Source organism: Cervus elaphus, chromosome 25, assembly GCF_910594005.1.
Source record: "Cervus elaphus chromosome 25, mCerEla1.1, whole genome shotgun sequence".
In the NCBI taxonomy this organism is placed as follows: Eukaryota; Metazoa; Chordata; class Mammalia; order Artiodactyla; family Cervidae; genus Cervus; species Cervus elaphus.
In genome coordinates, this window is record NC_057839.1 from 61168672 (window position 1) to 61190295 (window position 21624).

The 21624-nt window shown below is 38.9% G+C and overlaps 1 pseudogene; it reads right to left on the bottom strand.

The window, feature by feature from the left end:
• Nucleotides 1-496: 496 nt before the first annotated feature.
• On the bottom strand, nt 497-1202 carry LOC122683665 (annotated as a pseudogene).
• Nucleotides 1203-21624: the final 20422 nt, after the last annotated feature.

Below are 21624 nucleotides of genomic sequence, written 5' to 3' on the forward strand. Positions count from 1 at the left end.
GATTCTTTCCTGTCTGAGCTACAGGGAAGTCTTAAGCATATATATAAAGATTTCTAAAACAAACAATTAGAAAGGAAAAGCAATTTATTTGTAATATCATGTTATTATAGATTAAAAATCTATCTGTAGGAAACAGACCCACATAGACAAACACTGGGGGACAAGACTGATGGGGACCCACAGATAGAGTAGGGGGAAATCTGTAATTTGGATCCTGATTTTCTGTAGGATATGAAAGACGTTACACTTCCGTGGAAATGAAGTTAAATCAAAGATGGAGACAGCCCAGCCCAGCCTAGCCTCTGCTGGATCAGGAAGGACCATCAGGGCAGACAACACAGGCCATGTGAGGAGGGGCCATGGTGGGCAGGGATGAGCCAGGCCCCCACTGCTTCACATTATGCTAATAGGAACACCTACACATTCTGGTGACTTCTGGAGAAAGAGAAGTCAGATCTTCAAGTCACAATTCAGAGGTGGGATGAGGATCCCGCATCACTCAGTTCCCACAGACAGCTGTCTCACCGTTTAGGATCCATGAGAGACATATCAGAGCCCTGGGAACCATCGCCACTTGCAACCAGAGCATAGTTCCCTCCTTTTTCACCTGAGCGCTTCTTCCTCCAGATCACAGCTCCAGTCACCACAGCTCCAGTGACCACAAGGAGAACCAGGCCAGCAATGATGCCCATGATGGGGACGGAGGGCAGAGGAGGTTCCCATATCAGGGTGAGGGGCTCCTGAAGCCCCTCCTGCTGCACATGGCACGTGTATCCCTGCCCCCCTCCAAGAGGCACCACCAGGGCCACCCACTTCCGGATGGTTTCATCTCCGGAGGCCGGGTCTCCACAAGCTCCTTGTCCTGGGTCTGGTCCTCCCTATCATGCTGCCAGGTTACAGAGATCTCCTCATGGTAGAAGCCCAGGGCCCAGCACCTCAGGGTGACCTCATGGTCAGAGATGGGGTGATGAGTCACATGGGTCTTTGGAGGGTCTGTGCGATGCGGTGTGTCCTTCCCTCTCCAGGTATCTGCAGAGCCACTCCGTGCACCTGCCCTCCAGGTAGTTCCTGAGGAACTCCGCCATACCACCTTGCTCAAACTTGGGCTTTGTCATCTGAGCCGCCGTGTCTGCCATGGTCCAGGAGCACAGGTCCTCCTTCAATGCGAGGTAACTGTTGCCAATCGTAGACCAACTAACCATACCCGTGGAGGAGATGCCCCTCCAGCCCCACGTGCAGAGATGCTTTATTATTTATCTACCGCTGCATACCAGAATACCAAGTGGAAACTTAAACTTAACACAAACTACATTTACTTTCTCACAGTTTCTATGGTCCTGAAGTTTAGGTATGGCTTAGTTGAGGCTGTATATTGTCACCCTGCTTATTTAACCTATATGCAGAGAACATCATGTGAAATGCCAGGCTGGATGAAGCACAAGCTGGAATCAAGATTGCCCAGAGAAATATCAATAACCTCAGATATGCAGATAACATCAACCTTATGGTAGGTTGCTTTTCTTTGCAGAAAGCAAAGAAGAACTAAAGAACCTCTTGATGAAAGTGAAAGAGCATGAAAAAGTTGGCTTAAAGCTCAACATTCAGAAAACGAAGATCATGGCATCTGGTCCCATCATTTCATGGCAAATATATGGGGAAACAATGGAAACAGTGAAAGACTTTATATCTTGGGCTCCAAAATCACTGCAGATGGTGACAGCAGTCATGAAGTTAAAAGACACTTCCTCCTTGGAAGAAAAGCTATGACCAACCTAGACAGCATATTAAAAAGCAGAGACATTACTTTGCCAACAAAGTTCCATCTAGTCAAGGCTATGGTTTTTCCAATTGTCATGTATGGATGTGAGAGTTGGACTATAAAGAAAGCTGAGTGCCAAAGAATTGATGCTTTTGAACTGTGGTGCTGGAGAAGACTCTTCAGAGTCCCTTGGACTGCAAGGAGAACCAACCAGTCCATCCTAAAGGAGATCAGTCCTGAGTATTCATTAGAAGTACTGATGCTGAAGCTGAAACTCCAGTACTTTGGCCACTGGATGCAAAGAGCTGACTCACTGGAAAAGACCCTGATGCTGGGAAAGAATAAAGGCAGAAGGAGAAGGGGACGATAGGATGAGATGGTTGGATGGCATCACTGACTCGATGGACATGAGTTTGAGTAAACTCTGAGAGTTGGTGATGGACAGGGAAGACTGGCGTGCTGCAATCCATCAGGTCACAAAGAGTCTGACACGACTGAGCGACTGAGCTGAACTAATTGAATACATGTAAGACTGCAATTTAGGTGTCAGCTGGAGATAGGATCTCATCTGAATTCTCACCTGGGAAAGAATCCTCTTCAGATATTACTCAGGTTGTTGGCAGAATTCAATATCTTGCACCTTACGATAGAGCACCTCCCTTTCTTGCCAACTGATCTCAGCTCCTAGAGGTCAAACCCAGTTCTTTACATTGTGGGCTCCCCAACATGGCCACTTGTGTCATCAAAACCAGCAAACCAGAGTCTTCTCAGGAAGATGGGCTTTACGTCTTTTATCATGTAGTCCCATAATACAGTCATGCATATCTTGCATCCTCTGTTGTATTCATTTCCTTAGAAGGAAGCCACATTCCAGGGGATTGCCCTTGGGTCAGATAACCCCTAGGCAAGGATCTTGAGGGGCACTTCAGAGTCCTTCTGCCACCACTGATAGAACAATTTAGAATTCTATCAAATATGTGAGAGTGCTTTTACTCCATGCCCTCACCAAGAGACCAATCTGATAATGGGGGCTTCTCTGGCTCAGTGGTAAAGAATCTACCTCCCAATGCAGGATACATGAGTTCAATCCCTGGAAGGTTTGGAAGGGGGCTGAAAGATTCACCTGGAGGAGGAAATGGCAACCCACTCCAGTATTCTTGTCTGGGAAATCCCATGGACAGAGGAGCCCGGCAGGCTACAGTACATGGGGTCACAAAATAGTCAGATACCACTTAGCTACTGAAAAAAAAAAAAAAGTAACAATTATCTGATTGATAAAAATAAATGATCTCTCATGTAGTTTTAATTGGTATTTATCTTCAACCATGTGAGTCAAAGCATCTTCTTACAAATTAATTTGAAATAAATATCTCCCTGTTTATGGATTGTCTATTGATAGATGCCTGTTTCTCTATATGTTAATTTATTTATTTTGTATTCTCTTTGTGTTAAGGTGTAGAAATCATCTACTTGAGTTAAAAGAGCCATGTGTCTCTAATACTGTTAAAAATATGTATTTGTTTGGTCATTTGTTTTTAGATTTTGTAGATTTTCTTTCCAATGCAGAGATTTTTTATTTTCTTTATTTAAATATAGTGGAGAAAATCACATAGTTTTAGTTCTGTTCCCTTATACAAGACTAAATCCCAGATGGATGAAAGATTTAAATATAAAAGAAATCACTATGGAACAAAAATAAAACACCACGGGGGAAGGCTGGTGGGGGGTTAATTTATAATCGACGAAGAATAGAGCTTCTAAACCAAGATTATTTTCAAGAATTCTATGCTAAATAAGGTAGGAAAGTGAGGTCAATTTACATACCTGAGATAAACTGCTGGCTGGTTGGCCTTCAGGAAGATTAATTATTCAGTTCAGTGGCTCAGTTGTGTCCGACTCTTTGCAACCCCTTGAACCGCAGCATGCCAGGCCTCCCTGTCCATCACCAAGTCTCGGAGTTTACTCAAACTCATGTCCATTGAGTTGGTGATGCCATCCAACCATCTCATCCTCTGTTGTCCCCTTCTTCTCCTGCCTTCAATCTTTCCCAGCATCAGAGTCTTTTTAAATGAGTCAGCTCTTCGCATCAGGTGGCCAAAGTATTGGAGTTTCAGCTTCAACTTCAGTCCTTCCGGTGAACACCCAGGACTGATCTCCTTTAGAATGGACTGGTTGGATCTCCTTGCAGTCCTAGGGACTCTCAAGAGTCTTCTCCAACAACACAGTTCAAAAGCGTCAATTCTTCGATGCTCAGCTTTCTTTATAGTCCAACTCTCACATCCATACATGACTACTGGAAAAACCATAGCCTTGACTAGATGGATTAATTAATAAGATCCCCAAAAAGCGAGCCCAGGCCCACTGCCCCAGAAAGGACAGTCCTAACCCAACCAAGCCCTCTCACTGCAACTGGGAAGTCATATCCAGCCTGTCCTTAGAGCTCAGAGGTAAAAGTACAAACTGAACTTCTGAGCACAGACAAAACCAAGCCCTTCAAAAGCATCACTCAAAAGTCACAACGTCAATAATGGTGTCCTCTTCTATCTTCTCTAAAATTTCAACACTCATTACACTTTCAAAGTCATTTTCTTTCTTTACTTTTTTCCCCCTCCCTTGGTCTTTTTACTATCTAGTGCATATATGAACTCTTGTTGTTCGTTTGTTAAGTTGTGTCCCACCCTTTGTGACCCAATGGACTGCAGTACTCCAGGCTCCTCTATCATCCACCATCTGTTGGAGTTTGCTCAGATTCATAACCGTTGAGTCAGGAAGCTATTTACCCATCTCTTGCTCTGCTGCCCTCTTCTTTTGCCTTCAGTCTTTCCCAGCATCAGGGTCTTTTCCAATGAGTTGCCTCTTCACATAAGGCAGCCAAAGTATTGGAGCTTCAGCTTCAGCATCAGTCCTTCCAGTGAATATTCATGGTTGATTTCCTTTAGAATTAGTTTGGTCTCCTTGCAGTCCAAGGGACTCTCAAGAGTCTTCTCCAGTTCCACAATTCAAAAGCATCAATTCTTCAGCACTCACCCTTCTTTATGGTCCAACTCTCACACTCATATATGACTAATGGAAAAACCATATTAACTTGTCTTTTTATTTTCCGTCTCTTCAGTAAAGGTAATCTTTACAACTACAAGGGCTTTGTCTACTTTTGTCACTTCTGATTCTCTGGAATTAATCACAGTTCCTGGCACACAGAGCACAGTATGTGCTCAAATTTTTGCTCTTTAATGAACAATTGAGTGAATTAATAAAAGAGAAATAAGGTGGAAAGTTATTAAGTGAGATTCACTGTTACTAAACCAGAACAAATATACCAGAACAAACTATACCAGAACAAAAAAGCAGGTCTAAGGAGCTGCTCAAATTAAAGCATGATCAAGACAAAAAGAAATGATAGTAATAAAGGACATAACCTTAGAATAAATACGTGGCTGCAAACAAATATGCATATATGCATGTGTACATATTTTTAATAGGAACACAGATTGCAAATGTCTGATAAGTAACCCACAGTGAAAGAAGTGGACCCAAGAAACAGAAGAAAACCACCTTGAGTGTTTTCTAAATATAACTTAATAAAAATATGAATTATTAAATCAGTAAATTAAGAGTTTAAAATTACGATCAAACAGTGTTTTGTGAACAAAAAGGAATTGTTTACCAAGAAAAATAATTAGAAATTCCCATTAAAAATCCACAGAATTCTCCAGGCAAGAATGCTGGAGTGTGGTGCCATTTCCTTCTCCAGAGTATCATCCCAGCCCACAGATTGAATCCAAGTCTCTTGCTTTGCAGACAGATTCTTTACTGTCTCAGCCACCAGGGAAGCCTCAAAATAAATTAGGAGCAACAAAGAATAGGATATACAAATTTGAGAGAAACTTGAATCAACAAAATACTAACATTTCTTTAAATTCATTTAACAGGTTTCCAAAGGTTGTTAATAGCCAGAGGGTAACTTCTGACTGAACCTGATAGACATTTGAAACTTGATATAGTTACTAGAGAATATAATTCCTTCATTAGAAAATACAGATGTTTTATTTGCATCTGGCCCATTTATCCTTTTTCATATTATCTTGTTGTTTTACAGAAGCCTTCTGTGAAATATTCAATATGGACCATTTATACAGTTGTAAATTAATTATTCTCTTTGGATGATCAATGTAATCTTTGTTTAAATACATTTTATTTTAATTCTTCAAATTCATTTTGTAGAAATTAAAACTTTTATTATAGAATTCTCAAAAAAACATTCTATTTAAATTCTTTTTTTGCTAACGCTGCACATGAAGAATTATTTACTTCTAATTATTTTATCCTGTGATTTTTTAAAATAGATTCAACCATCAGGAAAATCAGGATGCAAATTTAAAGCAATACATTTAAAATAAGTTTTTAAACTTTTAAATAAAAATGGAACTTCAGCAAACTCAGAAATCCCAAGGCAATAGTTAACCATGGCAATAATGTCCTTCGTATTTAATTGAAAAAGTCACTGTCTGGACTCAGCCTAGGCATGGCTTACCTATTTCAGGCCAGAACTCCACTGCTGCCTATCACTGTTATCTGCTGATAGGAGCAGGACATGATAATCCCGGAACATTTTTGTTTTGTTTTGTTTTGTTTTAATGTGCTTATTCACTCAAGTCACGTCTGACTCTTGGCAACACCATGGACTGTAGCCCTCCAGGCTCCTTTGTCCAGGGAATTGAGATGTACCCTATTATTCTGTAATACTTCAGGGAAAGCAGCAGAGTCCCAATAGTAACAAGAAATTGACTAGGATGAAGTAGTCACACAACTTTTTAAGTTTGTACTGCCCTTCATTTGCCAAAACATATTTAACAATTGACCTGAATTAAAGTAGTAATCTTGAAGCTTTCTTAATTATCTGCTAAAACAGAGAACATGCATTTTTTCCCCCTTGTTCTGTTATCATAGTATTCGCAACACCTAGAACAGGATCAAGACCATACAAGCACTCAATAAATATTTATCAAACTCTAGACATTTGTTTTTATTATTAAAACCAGTGGAAAAACATTCTCATAAAATTACTGTTGATTATTTCTGGGGATAGGAGTAAAGAAAAATTTAATTTTCTTAAGGGAGCAGATGGGGATTTTTACATCCCAACTTTAATCATCCAAAATGTAACTTTTTTACAATTTATTTTGACTTTGGATTCCATTCTGCCTGCTAACAGACAAAAAAATGGTCTGTATAATTCCAGGAAAACTTGGTAACTGAATTTTTTTCCTAATTCATTTCAAGATTAAACTCTTTCCATTGAAAATTATAATTCAGTCAGCTCATTACACTCACATCTTTGTCTTCCCCTGGGAGCCTCTGTCCTCATATTTCAGTCTGTTGGCTACAGTCATTGGACCCTGTGTGCTGCGATTCTGCCTTTAGTTCCACTCATGCACTTGGAGCACTAAGTGGGTGCTGCCATGCAGTTTGCTTGGTCATAGTTACTCTGTTCTCTGGCTCAGGTTGGGACTTGCGGCTTCTGGAAGTTTCACTGATGCCTTTTGGCGACACCTTTGGCAGAGAGGCACAAGACCAGGCATTCTTGGCTTCTGCCAAAATTATCCAGCACCTCTTCCTCAGCTCCAACATGTTAAAGTTCTGTCTTGAGGAATATGAGTCACTTTTCAGAAACTTCCATCTGTAGTTAAATCTATTGCTGCTTCTTCCAATTCTCTAATCTTTCACCCGCCATTTAATTTTTTCTACTTTGGAGCTGTAGACCAAAATTCTTCACTGTTGCATAGTATTGAAAAGTTAGCATTCCTGTTACAGGTCTCAGAAATGTATACCCACCAGTGGTTTACAATATATTACTACAGAATTATATGCATACATTTTTAAAATAAATGTACACCTATAGTACTATTTGTGATCTAAGCATTAATAAAATTGAGTAATCTAAAATATGACACTTGTGCTTTAGGGTACAGCATTATGGATCAAGTCTTTTAGGAAAACTCAAAGCCAAGTTTTCCAAAATCAACACAGTCTCTCCAGCAAAACAAAATCCTTTTTCTTTAAGACTACTGTCTCACCTCGGAATTTCAATAGCCTATTTTGCAACTCAAAGACTATAATTTATTTTTTGTTATTTTTATGTTTTGCCAGACTTTGAATACCAGCCTCTGCATAAACTGTTTTTATCATTTTACTTTAAAAAATAATTTTCTCAGCAGCTTGGTCTAGAATGTATTTTCTGACTTATTTTGGGGTGGGACTAATTTTCCTCTACTTATAGCTTTGGAAAATTTCAATCTTTTTTTTTTTCTTTTTTTTTTATGAGTTGGAGGCTAATTACTTCACAACATTTCAGTGGGTTTTGTCATACATTGATATGAATCAGCCATAGAGTTACATGTATTCCCCATCCCGATCCCCCCTCCCACCTCCCTCTCCACCCGATTCCTCTGGGTCTTCCCAGTGCACCAGGCCAGAGCACTTGTCTCATGCATCCCACCTGGGCTGGTGATCTGTTTCACCATAGATAGTATACATGCTGTTCTTTCGAAACATCCCACCCTCACCTTCTCCCACAGAGTTCAAAAGTCTGTTCTGTACTTCTGTGTCTCTTTTTCTGTTTTGCATATAGGGTTATCGTTACCATCTTTCTAAATTCCATATATATGTGTTAGTATGCTGTAATGTTCTTTATCTTTCTGGCTTACTTCACTCTGTATAATGGGCTCCAGTTTCATCCATCTCATTAGAACTGATTCAAATGAATTCTTTTTAACGGCTGAGTAATATGCAAACTAGTACAGCCACTATGGAAAACAGTGTGGAGATTTCTTAAAAAACTGGAAATAGAACTGCCATATGATCCAGCAATCCCACTTCTGGGCATACACACTGAGGAAAATTTCAATCATACAGAACAGTGAAAGTATAGTACAATAAACAACATTTATCTAGGTTACCTAATTGTTAGCATTATTAGCACAGCCAAATATATGTGTTCTCTCTCTCTTACTTTCTCTCATTCACAATAAATTTGAAATTTTGAGAATCGTATTGTTTCACAAATAAACATTTCAAGATCTATCTAAAAACAAGGTCATCTTTTTAAATAACCAAAATACAGCCATCAAGTATAGTAAATCCCCTCCAGTTGCCGGCACCTGAAATAAAGCAAACTTTCCTTTCCACTAACCTGGCCCGCTTACTGGCTTTTGAGGGGAAAGCAGCCGGAACCCCCATGCATACCTTTCAGTAACAACAGTACGTACGAATAACAAACCAAGAATAATTCAAGATTACTTTTATATTTGTGCTTAGAATATTTCCCACTGAGAGGAGACAAAATAGTGTCTTCACATTCCTTGGGTCGTGTCTTACCTTCTTTATCTTAGTTAATTTGATGTTGATATAAGTGATAAGGGCATTAACCAAGAAGAGGGCATTAACTTTCCTTTTGTTGTTCAGTCACTGTCTGACTCTTTGCCACCCAATGAACTGTAGCCCTCCAGCCTCCTCTGTGCGTGGGAATTCCCAGGCAAGAATACTGGAGTGGATTGCTATTTTGTCTTCCAGGGGATCTTCCCGACCCAGACCCAGAGATTGAAGCCACATCTCTTGTGTCTTGGCATTGCAGAAGGATTTTTTTTTTTTTTTTTTTTAACTGCAAAGCCTTCAGAGAAGCCCTTAACTTTCCTTCCCTTGACTAAACTTAGGTATTTTCCCTCTCTAGGCCAGATCTCCCTTTTCTTAGTACTAATTTAGAAAAGTTGTCATTGTAAAGTCTTATTCTTCCCCATGGAGGTACAAATGCTCTACCTTTCTCAAGGGCTTGGGAGCCATTCCTTTGAAATGTAATCATCAAGGAAGACCTGGTTCCCATCTCCCAGTCTCTGTGTGAGCAGGTAGGAGCCTCTGCAAGCTGCAAAGCTAACTCCTATCCAAGATTCAAGAGACAAAGTTTCCTTTTCCTTTGGGTAAGGCCGATTAGCGAAGACAGATAGCCCATGATCCTTGTCAAGTTTAATAGTTGTCAGTCCGAGTCCTGAATCTTTTCTCATATGAGAATTATAACCCCTGTTTCTTATTATTCCTATGCTTTTCTTTTTCCATCCCTTAATTTCTAACCTTTCTGTTTCCTTCATTTTAGGGTTAGCATATATACACTAGTGAAAGGCGCTCAGTTGAGTTCAACTCTTTGCAACCCCATGGACTATGCAATCCATAGAATTCTCCAGGCCAGAATACTGGACTGGGTAGCCTTTCCCTTCTCCAGAGGATCTTCCCAACCCAGGGATCGAACCCAGGTCTTCTGCATTGCAGGCAGATTCTTTACCAGCTGAGCCACAAGGGAGGCCCAAGAATACTGGAGTGGGTAACCTATCCGTTCTCCAGCAGATCTTCTGAACCGAGGAATCAAACTGGGGTCTCCTGCATTACAGGTGGATTCTTTACCAACTGAGCTATCAGGGAAGCCCCATGTTTGGAGTTGTGTTTTATAGGCTAATTTGAAATTTCTGTTTTTTAACATTTGAATGAATCTCATCAGTATTTATTTACATAAATGATTTGATCATTCTTACTCCATCAAAATACGTTGTGTCTGTGTGTGTGTGTGTGTGTGTATGTGTTTCATGCAGACCCTAATTTACTTAGTTAATTGCTTTATTTTGAGTCTTTAGGGATGTTTGCATTCTGCTCTGCTGGTTTCTATATTCATACTAAAATAGTTACAGTGTCTTTAATCCTGTTTTTCCTTATTTTGGCAACTAACTGAGTTTCAGATTTAAGTGATTTACCTGACTCCCACTTACTAACAATGGGACAATGAATAAACTTATATCACTTTCTCCTTTTGCTTACCCTACTGATCACAGGCTTTACATTACAGTATTTCTATGTTGTTACATGTTGTTTTTCTATACATGAATCCACATTTTAGTATGAGACATACAGTTAGATACATTAACTTCCCTCCATCCGTTCTTTCGGAAATTTTTACCCTTTACTTCTTGAATGAACCAATTTACCAGTAGATTCTTTGGTATTCTTTGGTATTTTTCATGAATACCATTTTCTCTGAATTTTTGCACGTTAAAAATGTTTCCATAGCCTTGAATTTTGAATTACAGCTTGGCTGGATATAAAATCTCTCTTCACACTTTCCTTTATTTTATTTAAAATGCTGAAATCTCTCATGATTTGTAGATTTATTTGAATCCAAGGCCAACTTGACTTTCCTTTTTGGGTACCTGACTGAGTCCTTTTGTCTAAGGCATTGAGAATTTATTTTCATTTATTATTAACATCATTACTTTATCAGAATACATCTTAATTTTGAAAACTCCAGGTTAATTTTTCATGGCATGTAATGGTTGTTTTAAAAATAATTTAAAGTCTTCTTTTATTTTCATAAATAATTTTGGATTATAATATTATGCATTATGGGTTTCCCCAGTGGTTCAGTGGTAAATAATTCACCTGTGATGCAGGAGACACAGGTTCAGTCCCTGGGTTGGGAAGATCCCCTGGGGGAGGGCATAGCAACCCACTCCAGTATTCTTGCCTGGACAATCCCATGGACAGAGGAGCCAAGCAGGCTAAAGTCCATGAAGATGCAAAGAGTTGGGCATGACTGAGGTGACTAAGCATGCATGCATGTGTTATATATTTTATGTAGTAGTATTTTTCTTCTTCACAATTACATTAAAAATATAATGGATTTTTTTCCTATCTTCTAAATAGATAATTTCTTTTGTGATCCATTTTAAATTACTTTCAAAAACTTATTTTATTCATTTCCTTCAATGTCTTTATTATACTTTTGGTCAAATCTGATTTCCCTCTGGCCATTTAGTACTTCAGTTTAAAATAATATTTTTTAAATTTTTCTTTAAATTTCTCTACAGTTATTAAAAGTTTTTCTTCAATTATTGTCTTTGTTTAATGATTATCTAATGTCTTTCAAACTTTAGTTTGATTTTGTTCTTTTATTTTCTGAGGTTTTTTATTTTTAATTTTAAACATTTCTCAATAAGAAATTTATCACATCTGTAGTTTCACTTAATTGTGATTCAAAGAGTGTCTTAAAGTATTTTCTTCTTAGTGATTGGTATTGATGGAGAACTTTCATGATCTGATATGCTTTAATTATCATATTCTATTGTCTTCTTGCCATAGATGTCATCTGCTATTTTCTATTTGATTAGTAATATCTTATTTTTCTAGACCAGATACAATGATTGATACAATGACTATGTGTACACAAGGTGAAGTCTACAGTAGAGTGTGACTTGCAAGGTACATGACCACTGATGGTATCCATTGGCCCTTGGTTTGAAATTATTGAAAAGGTTTATATGATATAATATGTTCCAGACATAATTTTGTTTAACCACTGAAAAAGAAACAAAGCATGCAAAAAAGCACACATTCCAATAGCAGTTTTATCCAAAGCTTATGAAAAATACCAGGTCCAAGTTCTAGACTGTACCTGTACCCTCCTCCCCAACCACCAGAGGGAGAATGCATAGTGATTTAGCATCATAATACAGCAACCTGCCTATCCATTAAGTCTCATAGTTAGCAGTTCTTATATCGAGATACAATTCTCTTGATACCACATGGACTAGTTTACAAAACTCAGCTAACATTAGTAAATAAATTCAGCAAGCAGTTCTGCAAAAACCTATAATTGTATACATGCTCTGCCACAAATTTGGTACAGGATTTAGATAGCACTTTCCTAGAACAACTCACAATTCTGCAATCTAATAATCATGATGAGGCTTTGTGGGCTAAAATTAATTACTGAGAATGCAAAAACTATTGATTAGCATTTCAAAATATAACTGTGCAACCCCCATTCCTCTATTTTATTAAAACTTGGAAAATGGTTATGCATCCCATCTAAAATTTAAATTAATTTTTAACAAAAAACAAACATTCTCAAATACGAATGGTCATAAATCTGTCACATTTTTATAATCTTACATAAGAAATGGGCTTCCCTGGTGGCTCAGACGGTAAAGCATCTGCCTATAGTGCGGGAGACCAGGGTTCGATCCCTGGGTTGGGAAGATCCCCTGGAGAAGGAAATGGCAACCCACTCCAGTACTCTTGCCAGGAGAATTCCATGGACTGAGGAGCCCGGTAGGCTACAGTCCATGGGGTCGCAAAGAGTCGGACACAACTGAGCGACTTCACTTTCACTTTACATAAGTAATGCCATTCCTTGACAGGTTCTATAATCATCAAGAATTTGCTTTGATTATTTTATAAGCTTCCCCTCAGAATTTTAATTACATTACTGTTCAATATTTACGTATGGTCAGAAAGGCAGTTACAAACATTTAACACAGTCAACTTACCTCTAGAAAAATCAATTGCTATGTCACGTCACTAAACCCTGTGAAAGCTGGGATTTTCATCTCTTGTATTTACGATTAAATCTCAATTATCCCAGATAGAACTCTGAGGCATCGAATTTGCTCACTGAATAGTTTAAATGTTAAATAAAATTTGAATCTCATCACAGGTTGTTGCCGTTGCTCTTCAGTCACTCAGTCGTACCCAGCTCTTTGTAACCCCATGAACTGCCTTGACCATCTCCGAGTTTGCTCAAATTCATGTCCTTTGAGAGGGTGATGCCATCCAAACATCTTGTCCTCTGTCATTCCCTTCTCCTCCTGTCTTTACTCTTTTCCAGCATTAGAGTCTCTTCTAATGAGTTGGCTCTTTGCATCAGGAGGCCAAAGTATCGGAGCTAGTTACCAAAGATATAGTCAAATTGATATTTTTATCTTATTGAAAAGACAAGAACCTGGATTATGGCTATATCAACATACAACATTCAAGTTGACTTAATAACTCTGTTAATAATATGCTTAAGTGATAGTCTGAAGGAAGTGTTAGCAACACAGAGAGAACTGAGGGGAAGTTTAACTAGTTTTCCGCCTGCCAATGCATGAGATGCAGGAAATGCAGGTTTGATCCCTGGGTGGGAAGATCCCTTTGAGTAGGAAATGTCAACCCACTCCGGTATCCTTGCCTGGAAAATTCCATGGACAGAGGAGCCTGGAGGGCTACAGTCCATGGGGTTACAAGGAGTCAGATACAACAGAATACACATGTCATGGCACTCATATGAGTACCTACCCCTTGAATCTAAGCTATCTCTTCACTACCAATTAGAGTACCATATTAGAAAGAACAGGTTAATAGAGGAGAAATTATAGACATGAATTGATGCTGAAAGTTGTGCCTACAAAATTGTATTTATATTATCTAAAAGTTATATGATAAAGAAGTACAACACAGGTTACAAAGGACCTGAGAAAATCAATGGAGAAAATAAATCTAAATTGCCATCCAAGGGAACATTCCTGAGGGCCCTGAAGATTAAGAATCAAAATTTTACCTGTCAAAAATTATAGTAAAAGTAAAATGAAATTCTGTGACCTTACTCTTATCAGGGGGGCACAGAAAATGTCATAGGAGCAAGATATCTGTTACGAGATTGTCCCCAGGGGGTGAGAAATAATATCTCCAATCAAGCATGCCCTGTACTGTGATCTTTGTTAGGGCTCTAGATGACTTGCACTTGGTGACACAAATCAGTTAGATACTTTTAACAGCCAAGAAAAGTGATAGCTAGCTCCTGAGAACAACTATTGCAGCCAAGAAATTCTTTCTTCTTTCAGAACAAGTCCAAACACCCTCACACATAGGATCTCAATCTTGTAATGCCCTTTTATGAATTGTCAAGTGTAAGACAGGAGCTTTTGTTATCCTGAATAAGCTTCACATGGAGAAGGAAGCTATGTAAGTCTCTTGCTAGCCACAGGAGGAAAGGAGTAGGAGTTACAAGATGTGAAATTTGATAGTAAACTCACTCGATTATTCTCCATAATTTTGGGGCCTGATAATTATTAGGTGCTGGAAATAATTATTTTTAACCACTGAATGTACAATTTATATCAGTGTGGTTGGTTAGCTAATTAGATAATCTAAAATGAGGGTGGAATCCATAATGCATCTCTGATTTTATTTTTGGTAGGTTGTCATTTTGTCTTTCTTGAAATGTGCTTTTGTAGGAAACATTCAAGCCATGTAAAGCTACATGATTTTATTGGTATGGCAGGACAAGAAGCAGGGGCAGCTGATTTCATGCGCATTCATTGCCAAGATGTCCACTTACCCCACCATCCTTTGCGTCTGTTTTGCCTTCCCTCACTGTTTAGCCCAGCTGTGAGCCTAAAATCACCTTGCTGCCGGTTGCCATGTGGATCATGGAGAACACAGTGCCCAGGTCAATGCTAACCAACTGCAAATCTCAGCAAAGGCACCAAGGAATCCTGGGAGATGTATCCCATCATTCCTTGCTCACCTTGGTGATAACCGCACTTCAAAAATTCATGGGTCATTAGGTGGCTCAGTCAGTAAAGAATCCATCTGCAATGTGGGAGACCCAGTTTCTATCCTTGGGTCAGGAGGATGTCCTGAAGGAGGAAATGGCAGTCCACTCCAGTATTCTTGCCTGGAGAATTCCATGAACAGAGGAGACTGGCAGGCTACAGTCCATGGAATCTCAAGAAATGGACAGAACTTAGTGACTAAACCACCACCAGAGTTTACAGGAAGGAAAGGAAACACAAAAAAATGTAAAATTGTATGGCAAAATTCAAGACGCGGAGGGAAATGGTGCAGGAAGCGGGAAGGAGAAACCACTTGCCGTAAGGGTCAAGGTGGTCCTTCTGGAGTCAGAATGTCCAGGATTAGAATCTCATTCTGGTGCTTCCTAGTTCACTAGTGTTACCTGCATACTAAGTCCCTTCAATCGTATCCAACTCTTTGTGACCCTATGGACTGTAGTCCTCCAGACTTCTTTATCCATGGGATTCTCCAGGCAAGAATATTGGAGTGGGCTGTCATTTCCTACTGCAGAGGGTCTTTCTGATCCAGGGGTTGAACCCACGTCTCTTGTGTCTCCTGCATTGGCAGATTCTTTATAACTAGCTCTGTTCAGTTCAGTTCAGTTCAGTCACTCAGTTGTGGCCAACTCTTTGTGACCCCATGGACTGCAGCACGCCAGGCTTCCCTGTCCATTACCAACTTCCAGAGCTTGCTCAAACATCCAACCATCTCATCTTCTGTCATCCCCTCCTCCTTCAACCTTTCCCAGAATAAGGGTCTTCTCCAATGAGTCAGTTCTTCACATCAGGTACCAAAGTATTAGAGTTTCAGCTTCAACATCCATCCTTCCAAATGAATATTCAGGACTGATTTCCTTTAGGATTGACTGGTCGAACGTCCTTGCTGTCCAACGGACTCTCAAGAATCTTGTCCAACACCACAGTGCAAAAACAGCAATTCTTCTTCATCAGTTCTGCTAGTCCTATAGTCTTAAGCAGTTGATTTATTGTTCTGAGTCTCAAATTACTCATCTGTGAATGGAGAATCTCGATTGTACCAAAATCATGACAATCATAGAGTTGTTGTGAGGATAAAACATTGAAACTGCTTATAGCAAGATCTGGTATACATGCAGTGATCAATAATCTTGACAACCACTAATTGTACTTAAATGGTCCAAGCCAAATTGTCTCAGGTCTGTCATCTCTGCGGCTGTACCTCCTTCAAACCTCCACAGTAAGCACCATCTACCTCTCCTTTGCAGTGTATTTCACCTCATAATAGAGGTTGTTCCTGTCGGACAATCTAATTAGAAGAATGACCTTTCCACGCTTCAGTTGTTCAGCCTAGACCAACTCTCCCGTGCAGTTGTATCCGGCTGGTGGGGGGTTTTTTTCTCCGAGAATTCAGCACAGGTTTCAACTAAAGAAGTCTGGTACACGTGTGAGGTCTCCTGCCAGAGTGATAAACCTTTTCCTCACTTCAATTTCCGCAAACCTGATGGACTTGGCACTTCATATTAGTACATAGGTGGGTGATAATCTCTCTCCTTGGCTTGCAGACCCTCTTGCTTTGAAATCTCCCCCCTCCTCCCCAAATGATGGGCTCACTATTCATATATGTTCTTCTTCTTGGCAGTTTTCTCCTGTACACAAAACCAGGCTGGAAATGGCTATTTGGAAGGTCTGACTCATTTCTTAGAGAAATGTTTTTTCCTCCCCAGAATCAGCCGAGGGTGGATGTATAAGCACAGAGCAATGTCAAGGGCATTGTTTCCTTTTTTCCAGCATCAAACAATTTTCTAGGCAGCAAATATGGAAAAGCTCATAAGTGTATCTAACTTCTTTAAATAAGATGTAAAAGATAATAATTGAATTATGCAGTATTATTTAGATTTATTTCTTTTTGTGACCCCATCACCCACACTCAACAACCCTATAAGGAAAGTATAGTATTATTATCATCATTTTACTGAAAAGGAAAAATAAGCCCCAGGGAGTTAAGTAATTTTCCAATATTACAAATATGCAACTGTAGTAGTAATTATTTGGTCACATAAATATATATATATTTTTAACTTTAGAATATTAACCTAATTACTAATAAATTATTTTATATACATCATTTTTATAACTATAAAATCTAATAATATTATTTCAACATGAGCATCAAATAGCCTCTTAATTTCTGCTTCCCCAACACCATAGTAAAAACATCAGTATGTATCTTTCTTTATGGTACATATTTGTGGAATTTACCTTTGATTCCTACATGTTATGTTGAACCATATGAAATTGTCATTTGTGACCAACCTTGGCCTATATGAACAATAATTTATTATGATTCAAACTATATGTAATATCAATAATACATGGAGTACCCAGAAAATATACATCTTAGTATAGGAAATTCCATTTAGATGAGACTGCCCAGGAGGAAAAGATGGACAAAATGAAATCATTTCTCCCCTTTTTTTCCTGCCTCCCTTCCCTGCCAATCCCAGCCCTACACATTATGTTTAGATCAATTTTGAAGTTCATGGATGAAATGCATCCCTTAACATACAATTATTAAAGATCAAAATATATCCTGTTATCAAAATATTCACCAGAGAAGAATAATGAGGCCTATTATATACTAATTTGCTTTGGGGGAAAGAAGAAATATCTCTGGCCTCTCAGAAATTTCCATGAAACATAGTTTCTGGACTGATGTGTCCATTTCTTCAAGGAAACAATCAAAATGCTAAAGTTGAAAATACATTCTAAATAGTTTTGTGTAGATTTCAGCAAGTCAAACAATTTTTATGAATTACCTTCAAACTAAAAAATGGGAGGAGGTATTAATAAAACCCTGACCCTGATGCTGGGAAAGATAGAAGGCAGAAGGAGAAGAGGGTGACGGAGGATGAGATGGTTGGATGGCATCATCAACTCAATGGACATGAACTTGGGTAAACTCCAGAAGATGGTGAGAGACAGGGAAGACTGGCGTCCACAGGTCGCAAAGAGTCAGACATGACTTGGCGACCGAACAACAACACTAATAAACGGTTGCATGGTGACCACACTGGGCCTGGATACAGACAAACAATAGGAAAAACTTCCAAGGATCTTGTTGTCAGCTGTGCAGATGCGTGAGGCATGCAGACTCTGTGGGCTGACATAGGGAGAAAATTCATGAGACTTCTAGTGAAAGAGCAGACATATTAGCAACTTGACTTAAAAGTGTTAGCAAACTTGACTTCAGAATTGATCCCTTGTTGTCTAAACACTGGCTGCAGAAAACAACTGGCATATAGCTAAATAAGTCAGTAAGAAGAGGTTAGGGTAGTAACTGAACCAATTAATGAAAAAGATAGGTTAAATCCAGAGAAGCAGCAAATAAGAATGATTTTCAGTAAGTTTCCCATTTCTCCCAATTTTTAATTCCATAAATGTTGTTTTCAGACAGTTCCCAACTGACTAAATGATCTCTGTCTAGGAAACAGACAGTCTCATTCCCAAATGAAGAGGCCATATTTCTCGGCTGAGACAATAGCCCAAGTTGCCTCTGAAGAAAGGAGGGTGGGGAAATGTACAAACCATTGAAAAGCAGAAACAAGAGCACAGGCTGCAATTCTGTACTTCACTGAATTGAAGATGCCATATATTTTACCCAGCACCCTTATTGTTGTAGCATTAAGAAGAAGAAAAAAAAAAAAGGTGATAACCAGGACACAATGTTTCCTAATAATCTAAGAGTTTTGATTTTGCTCTTAATAGCAGAGAACTTTTACAATTATTTACACAAAGATATTTATCATTTATCTCTCTCATTCATAAATTAAAACACAAACAAAATGAATTAGAGATTGCCCCTCCCAGAAAATCTGTCAATCTGAAAGGGAATCAGTTCTGAATATTTATTGAAAGGACTGATGGTGGAGCTGAAGCTCCAATACTTTGGCCACATGATGCAAAGAGCTGACTCATTGGAAAAGACCCTGATGCTGGGAGAGATTGAAGGCAGCAGGGGAAGGGGGAGACAGAGGATGATGTGGTTGGATGTCATCACCAATTCCATGGATATAAGTGTGAGCAAGCTCCGGATGTTGGTGATGGACAGGGAAGCCTGGCAAGCTGCAGTCCATGGAGTCCCAAACAGTCAGACACAAGTGAGCAACTGAATGGAACACCTCCCCAGAAAGAGATTATTTATCCAATCGAAGATATTCCTCTTACAATCAATATTTGTGTCACTAAAAAATATGTGTCCACTGCTCTATTTCTATGCTGTTTTCTATACATATTAACTTTTCCTTAGTATCAAGTCATCCTGTAATCTTTTGAATGTATTTCAAAAGGCAATTAAACCCACTGCATGTAGTTTAACTGCAAAAGAAAGAGATGACAACATGAATAGCTAGAACCAAGTTTGTTATTTCACATAAGCAATGACAACCATAAAGTAAAGGCTTCTTAACTAATAACAGCCTTCCCAGGTGGCTCAGTGGTAAATAACCTGTCTGACAATGCAAGAGAAACAGGCTTGATTCCTGAGTCAGAAAGATCCCCTGGAGGAGGAAATGACAACCCACTCCAGTGTTCTTGGATGGGAAATACCATGGACAGAGGAACCTGGTGGGCTACAGTCCATGGGACTGCAGAGTCAAACACAACTTAGTGACTAAACAACTAAAAATAGCAGCAAGTATCCTTAGTGATAAGTAAAATTCCAAGAACACAAATGTTGAAATATAGGAAAAATGATCTTAGGTAGATGAAAAGCAAAATTAACAATGATAAGCTTAAAATATATGTGTATAAAAAAAATAAATAAATAAAATAAATAAAATATATATATGTGTATAGAACATTAAATAAATCGGGAACTTGGAGAGATCTTTTGCTTTGCATGGCTATAATAACTATTCTTGCGTTTATGTCCTCTTTTGTGCAGAAAATCACATTTTCACTACACTCAGCAACGTAGCTAAAATGACTAAACGTGTCAAGTTTTTCTATATAGAGCAAGGAAAACTCCCTTAGCACATCTAGTGAAAGTCACTCAGTTATGTCTGACTCCTTGCAAGCCCATGGACTGTAGCCCACCAGGCTCCTCTGTCCATGGGACTGTCCAGACATGAATACTGGAGTGCAGTCATTGCTTTCTCCAGGGGATCTTCCCTCTTAACTCATCTTATTGGGTTGTGAATCAGTGGCACTAAGTTTGAGATCATTTGAACCACTGGTGCTTCAGTGGATGAGAACTTGCCTTCCAATGCCAGGGATACTGGTTCAATCCCTGGTCCAGGGAGATCCCACATGCCTCAGGGCAACAAAGCCCATGTGACACAGTTGGGGAAGCCCAGCATGTCCTGCAATGATGAGCTCCTGAAGCACAATGAAGACCCAAAGCAGTCACAATTTTTAAAACTGAACATCAGACGAAATCATTTGGGGGTATCTCACAAAATAAAGCATACTCTTAATATATGACCTAGTAATTCTACCCCCAGAGCAATGAGTATATCTATCTACACAAAGTCTTGTACATGAAAGAGTATATCTGTCTACACGAGCACTTATACATGAAGAAAGAAGTGTATCTATCCACACAAGGACTATAACAGTAGACCTATTACCAGCCCAAACTGGATGACTGCAATGTTCATCAGGAGGTACACCATAAGAATTGCTCAAGTACAGACAAATATAACAAAAAAATGGAAGCTAAAATGCTGAAATAGCAATTACTTTTGGCACGTGTGCACGTGAGCCTGTGTATGTATGTCCTGTATACATTAGGAAAGTGCATGAGGAACTCTGTAACCCTAGATATGTTCTATATCTTAATCTGGCTAGTGATTAAATTTGTGCCTATACAAAATCACTTAACTGTGTATGTCAGATTAATATACTAGATGTATTACATTGCAAGTATGTTATCTCTTAATTTTAAAGTATTAAAAATAATTTACTCAAAGTATCTAAAACATTTATGACTCAATTCAACATAATTCAGTTTGTTACAGTTCCTAGATACGTTCCAATGGATGTTGGCAAATTTATCTGTGGTTCCTCTGACTTTTCTAAATCCAGCTTAAACATCTGTATGTTCATGGTTCACGTACTGTAGAAGCCTGGCTTGGAGAATTTCAAGCATTACTTTGCTAGTATGTGAGATGAGTGCAATTATGCAGTAGCTTGAATATTCTTTGGCATTTCCTTTCTTAGGGATTGGAATGAAAACTGACATTTTCCAGTCCTGTGGCCACTGCTGAGTTTTCCAAATTTGCTGGCATATTGAGTGAGGCACTTTAACAGCATCATCTCTGAGGATTTGAAATAGCTCAACTGGCATTCCATCACCTCCACTAGCTTTGTTTGTAGTGATGCTTCCCAAGGCCACTTAACTTTGCATTCCAGCATATCTGACTCTAGGTGAGTGATCACACCATAGTGATTATCTGGGTT